The 6,866-nt window shown below is 49.2% G+C and overlaps 1 long non-coding RNA gene across 1 annotated transcript; it reads left to right on the top strand.

The window, feature by feature from the left end:
- Positions 1 to 6,522: 6,522 nt before the first annotated feature.
- On the top strand, positions 6,523 to 6,866 carry LOC119368053. The gene is made up of 3 exons (XR_005176509.1): positions 6,523 to 6,573; positions 6,658 to 6,756; positions 6,838 to 6,866. It is a non-coding gene; the product is annotated as an uncharacterized LOC119368053 (long non-coding RNA).

The raw sequence follows: 6,866 nt of genomic DNA on the forward strand, positions 1-6,866 counted from the left end.
TCTCCGGGCTGTTGGATTATATGACTTAAGTCATCGGCATCCGGAGGTCGGACATAAGTGCCTTGGAAGTTGTCAAGGAATGCATCTTCGAGGTTCTCCCAACTGCCGATGGAGTTTTCGGGCAGACTGTTCAACCAGTGCCGAGCTGGTCCCTTGAGTTTTAGCGGGAGATACTTGATGGCATGGAGATCATCACCATGGGCCATATGTATATGGAGAAGGAAGTCCTCGATCCATACCGCGGGATCTGTTGCCCCATCATATGATCCAATATTTATAGGTTTAAACACTTTTGGGAATTCATGTTCCATTACTTCATCAGTGAAGCATAGGGGGTGTGCGGCGCCTCTATGTCGGGCTACGTCGGGACACAGCTCGGATGGAGCCGGTCTGCGGTATTCAGCCTGGACAGGTGTGTATTTGTTATATTTGGCGTGGTGGCCATCGTTGCGCATTGGGGCGCACCCCTGCACTCCATAGATCGATCTGGTTTGGCCTGTGTGCATCCCCGAGTTGTTGTGTTTGTATTTGTTCGGCGAGGCAGTGCAGGCTGATGTTCGGGCTGAGTTACCATTTTATCTCGGCCACGCGGTGGTCGGTCAGCCGCATTATGCGCTGGTAGTGTTGGCTCCAGTGCCTCGTCATCGAATTGAGGTAGCAGTTTGCGCTTCGGGTAACTTTTGGTTGGGCGTTCGAGTCCATATTCCTCGACTGCCAGGACCTCAGTCCATCTATCAGTGAGCAGATCTTGATCAGCTTGAAGCTGTTGCTGCTTCTTCTTCAGGCTCTCTATCGTGGCTATAAGCCGGCGCTTAAAGCGCTCCTGCTCAATGGGATCCTCAGGCAAGATAAATTCTTCGTCGACGAGGCTCACCTCACCCTCGGAGAGAGGCATGTAATTACTGTCCTCCGAGTCTTCATTAATGGCCTGCTCATCAGGGCTGGCTCGCCCGTCTTCCCGTTCGGCCTGTTCGGAGCTTGGCTGGGCGGGGTCGTCATTGTCTTCGGTATCGTTCGGAGAGCTATTGTCTCTTGTCTGCTTCTCAGGAGGGTTATCCTCGACCGGATCCTTTTTATCCTCGCCATTGTCTTATTTGGGTGTATCCATCATGCATGTGTCGTATGAGGAGGTGGCTGTCCAGCGCCCTGTGGGCAGTAGCTCCTGTTCCTCTCTGGCATCGTCATCCATACCGTCGATGTCTTCGGAGTCGAAATCAAGCATGTCGGTCAAGTCGTCGACAGTGGCTATCAAGTGGGTGGTGGGTGGGTAACAAAGTTCTTCGTTGTCTGCTTCCCACTCGAGTCGGACATAGTTCGGCCAAGAATCTCCTACCAAGGAGAGTTTAACACATCACCTAAGGGTGAGTGTTGGAAGATGTTCGTGGAGCTGAACTACAAGATCGGCGCCCAGTCAGGTTCGATGGGCACGGATACACGCGGTTCGGAGTCTATGGCCGGAGACGAGTCCAAGGTTCCGATGACACAGGCCTCGCAAGAGATTGGACCTGTGTTCGGCTCTAACACTGTTGAGTCTGCGGTTTCCGTGGCGGGGTCCAGCCTCCCATCCTCGGATGGCACAATCTGCTCTGGATCTAGGGCCAGGATGGTTACAGGCGCTATCTCCTGCACATAGTTCGATGACAGATTTAGGTCATGTTCATCGTGGCGGCAGGGTGCGGCTGTCATGGGCTCAAATCCGTCGAAGATCAAGTCTCCACGGATGTTGGCGGTGTAGTTCAAGCTTCCAAACCTGACCTGATGGCCAGGGGCGTAGCTGTCGATCTGTTCCAGATGGCCAAGCGAGTTAGCCAGCAGTGTGAAGCCGCCGAATACAAAGATCTGTCCGGGGAGGAAGACCCCACCCTTGACTGCGTTGTTATAGATGATTGAAGGAGCCATCAAGCCTTACGGTGATGACACAGTGGAACTCTCAAAGAAAGCACCAATGTCGGTGTCAATACCGGTGGATCTCGGGTAGGGGGTCCCGAACTGTGCGTCTAAGGCTAATGGTAACAGGAGGCGGGAGACACAATGTTTACCCAGGTTCGGGCCCTCTCGATGGAGGTTACACAGAGTCGGTTACAGAGAAAGGAATCTTCATATCCGAATCGCCAAGCTTGCCTTCCACGCAAAGGAGAGTCTCATCCGGACACAGGATGATGTCTTCTATCTTGTATCTTCATAACCCAACAGTCCGGCATATGCATATAGTCCGGTTGTCCGAGGACCCCTTAATCCAGGACTCCCTCAAACGTCATGGCGGGTTACAAGATCTCACAAGAGCAAATGAGGAAGGATTTTTTCTAACTGTTGAATATTGATATGAACAAGTTCACATCAACCTGGGCCCTAATGTTGGGGATATAACTATTGGGTATGACCCGCCCAGGAGGGGCCGGGTCATACCACTGGCGGTTCGTAATGACAAGGCCCATGAAGATGTTGAAGATGGAGGTTCACGAAGTAGGTTTACTGAAGGCCCAAGACCCAAAGGCGACTTGAGGCCCACGGGCGTAAACCTCCATATGTTAACTTGTATGTTAAGGAAAGTATAGATTCTGTCACCGAGCCGGACACGTTGTGTATGAGCCGGCCGGGACTCTGTAGGCTGCCGGGCATCAGCCTATGTATATAAAGGGGTGACCCGACGGTGGTTTAGGGCATGAAAGAAGAGATCGAGAAATAGGTCAAGCGTATTCGCTCCCTGGTAATAGAAGCTCAAGCAATACAACCTTAAACTGGAGTAGGCCTTTACCTCCACTGTGAGGGGCTGAACCAGTATAAACTCTCCGTGTCCCTTGTGCCGTTTTAACCCCTGCAAGCTAACTACGTTGCGATGGCTCTACACATAAGTCCTCATGCTAGGGTATCTGACGTGAAAATTCCACGACAAACGCCTTCATGGAGATCCAAAGGAGGAGGCTTGAGATGGACGTGGAGAAGTAAGCCAAAATGCTTGAGATGGAGGTCGAGAAGCAAGCCAAGATGCTAGAGATCGAGGCCGCCAATGCCAAGACCAAGGCAAAAGAAGTGGCTCTCGCGAGCATGATGACCGGGATGGAGATCATGAAGGTGGATCTCAACACCGTGTCGCCAAGGAAGAAGTCGTGGTTCGAGTAGATGCAGGCTGACATGCTCAAGTTCGACGACGAGTGATCTATGGCGGCGAGCGCCATCATTTTTTTTGTATGCCGGCAGGTGTGCTTGCATGACCACGGGGCCGCGATGGCGTGGTCGAACTCAAGCCCACCCTTTTTGTGTGTTGACATGTGTATCGGCCGCTGGCGAGTGCGCCAGCATGAACTGTGTGGTGTTCTTTTGAAGCCGGCCTTATATATCGGCGCTGGCATGGTGCCGGCATGAGACATGGCTGCTGACATGATCTATGGCCGCGGGCCTTTTTTAAAAATTACGTGCGGACATGAAATGGGTCGGCGAGTTGGGTGCACTGCTGACCCAAATCTAAAACAGGATGGACGTCGGACGCGGACGGGGGCCGACCCAAATTGAATAAAAAGTGGACAAATTCGCCGTCCGTTTGGATGGGCCTATTGAAGTTGCTCTTATGCAGCATCGTATGCACATCGTGTGCATAGCAGAGCAGCCCTCTTTCCGTCCATTTCCCTCGGCGCCAAGCTCTCTCGGAGTCTCGTCCCAGCTGATTAAACATTTTTTTTGACCGGTCGACGGCCAGCAGCGACGTCCGTTCGCGGCGCCCATGGCTCCTCTATTCCAGATTCCAGCCCACCACCCCGACCAGTCCGCCCGTGGGGGACAAAATTACTGTTATGACATCTCTGGCTAACAAAATCCCGATTTGACCTCGTTTAACAAAAAAATTTGTTTTTGACCTTTTTAGGAGACGCCAACATCCCTGGCGTCTGGGTTGCGAAGCAAACGCCACGGATCCTGGCGTCTGGCCCCTGGCCCACACTGCCCACCTGCCCATTGACCTGCTGACGTGGCAAAGGGGCCAGACGCCAGGGACCCTGGCGTCTGGCCCTGGTAAGTGGATAACGGCGCGGGGCGCCCACCCATCCCCATCTCAACTTCTCTGGCGTTGGTTCAAGAACAGAGGGCTGTTCGTCGCCCCTTCTCTCCCTCCCACCACCACCCCCCTTGATCTACTCCATTAACCGCTCAAACTCGCAGATCTGACCCCCCCAAGCTTCTTTGAGGTATTCTCCCCCATTCCCTCCAATTTGTTTTTGTTTTCCCCTCTCTTTTTGGATGCATTATTCAAAACTAGGTGATGTTAGATGAGTAGATGGTTTATTTGTTTTAGGAAATTGTTTGTAGTTGATAGATGATTTGGTAGGCAGTAGATGATGTGTAGTTGAACATGTAGGCAAAATAAATTCCGTTTTGTGTATATGTTGTCCATAGGTTTTTTTTGAACTAAGAGGGGTGATGAATACATGATTTTTGTATGTAAAATAGACTTGTTTGATAATTTGGTTTGATAGATGATGTGTGTATGTGTAGATAATCCTATTGTTGGCATACTATATTTGCAAAAGATATGGTGAAATTTGGTACTCTAGATGATATGTATTTGCATATGTGACACCATATTATTTGACAAATTTATTTGATTGAGATGATGTTGGTATGTTTGAGAAGAATTATGTGTGCATATGAAGAAGAAGAAAATGATGTGGTTATGTTTGAGAAGAATGGTTTGTTCATATGGCATAACTTGGAGAAGAAAATTGTATTGTTTTATATTGTTCATGTATTCATAGATGTTTGTGATTTGTTTTGTAGGATGGCGGATGATGATGGACCTTGGTATGCCGGATTAATCAATGAGTGGGATAAGGAGCATCGTGCTCGTGCCATTGAGAATGGAAAGGTAAGAAGCAAGACTTGTAAAATTTCTTTATTTCTCATTTGTGTTCTTGTATTAATCAAAACATCACTTTATTTGCAGCTTGTAGTTGCTATGCGCATGAGGGGTCATTCCGCTGATGGCTTTACTTACGACCCGCGGTACGAGCCTTATATTCGGAGATTGGGTCTTCTCCCATTCGTGTTGCAGTTTAAGCGACGCGCTCCGCCGGTGAACCACGCGGCATTGACGGCACTTGTGGATCGTTGGAGGCCGGAGACTCACTCGTTCCACCTTCCATGTGGGGAGCTGACGATGACCCTAGAGGACATGGCTATGATAAATGGCCTTCCTATCGACGGACAAGCTGTTACCGGTCGTGTCAGCGTCGTTAATTGGCGAGAACGGACAGGCATTTTAATTGGTGTTCAGCCCGACGACCCTCAAGAAGGCAAGGCCGCTACCACGAGAGTGAGGCATTCTTGGCTAAAACTAGTCAGAGGAGACACCAATCCGTGCCCTCAGGGTGCCAATGACGTGGTTGTGCAGCAGTACACGTGGGCCTATCTTTGGTATGTACTAACCAAGGTAGTCTTCTCAGATGCAACCGGGAACTCAGCCCTTTGGATGTTCTTGGAGCTACTCAATAATCGGGATAGCCAGTATAGCTGGGGTTCGGCCGCACTAGCATATTTGTATCGTCAGGAAAGAGATATTTGCAACCATTTATCTTGCATTTGTCATGCGCCTCCATATCTAACATGTTTGTTTGATTGCAGCTTGACTTGGCGTGTCGGAGGAAGGGAGATACATCTTCATTGTCTGGGTTTGTTTGGAGCCTATCCGTGTGGATGTGGGAGCGGATCCCGGTTGGACGGCCCGATTTCAAGAACCCCCTCATGGCAAACCCACGGGGTAATCATGACGGGTTGCATGATGATGATCCATATCGGCGCCCTACGCTTGCTTACTATTGGGAACAAGTGACAGTCTACACAGGAAGCTCGCATGTGCGATACAAGTGCTATATGAACGAGCTGGACACCTTGACTGCTGAGCAGGTTTTGAGAAGTTCGATGAGATAAAATTTAGTCAAGAATGAAACTTATGTAGCTAACAATGTATCTCTTTGTTTTGCAGGTATATTGGTTGCCTTATGTGGAAGATCGTGACTTTGATCTTAATGAGATGTGCACGTGTGATAGCCATCTTTGGCGGGCGAGGTGCCCAATGATATGCTTCTTCGCAGTCGAGTGGCACTTTGTAGACCGTGTGGCAAGACAATTTGGAAGAAGACAAGGTATTCCAATTGAGGAGAGCAAGGAGGAAATGCTATCTCTGCATCGGTAAGCAAGCATGCCTTGAGTATGTAGTAGAGCATTGAATAAGTCAATGTTTGCTAATGCTTTGTCCCATGCATCATTTGTAGGTTCGATCGAAGGAACAATCAGGATATATCGGATTGGGCAAACAAACACCGTGCGTGGATAGAAATTTGGAATCAAAGAGACACGTTAGTGCAATCAGAGAATAGACCTCACAATCAGTCAGCATATCAGAAGTATCAAGTGTGGTATGCGGATCATTACCGGTTAAAGCTGAAGCCTGGTTGGACTCATGAGGAGTGGTCGGAGTTGGTGTCTGAAGACCCGGAGACTGCACAAGGTTATCAAACCTTCAACACGGATATGAGAGACACCAGAGGGGCTCACGTTGACTATGCACCGATGCATGATGAAATGGTAGTCTGTTTGACCTATTCTAACATACTTGCATCATGTTGTCTTCTTTCAAATACATAAGTTTGGTGTGTTCATGAATTGCAGGGCAGAGAGTTGCTTCTGTGCGTCAACGATGCCAATGTTGCACTGAGTCATCCACCTGGTGGTGCATTATCTGAGAGGACTCTTAGGAGCACGATGGAGGTGTGATCAATATATTATAAAAGTTTCTTTTCGCGGATTATTTATGTGCATCTCATATCATAGCATATTTTGTCTTTGCAGAAGTTCAAGAAGCGGTTTCATAAGATGGC

Source organism: Triticum dicoccoides, chromosome 2B, assembly GCF_002162155.2.
Source record: "Triticum dicoccoides isolate Atlit2015 ecotype Zavitan chromosome 2B, WEW_v2.0, whole genome shotgun sequence".
Lineage (NCBI taxonomy): Eukaryota > Viridiplantae > Streptophyta > Magnoliopsida > Poales > Poaceae > Triticum > Triticum dicoccoides.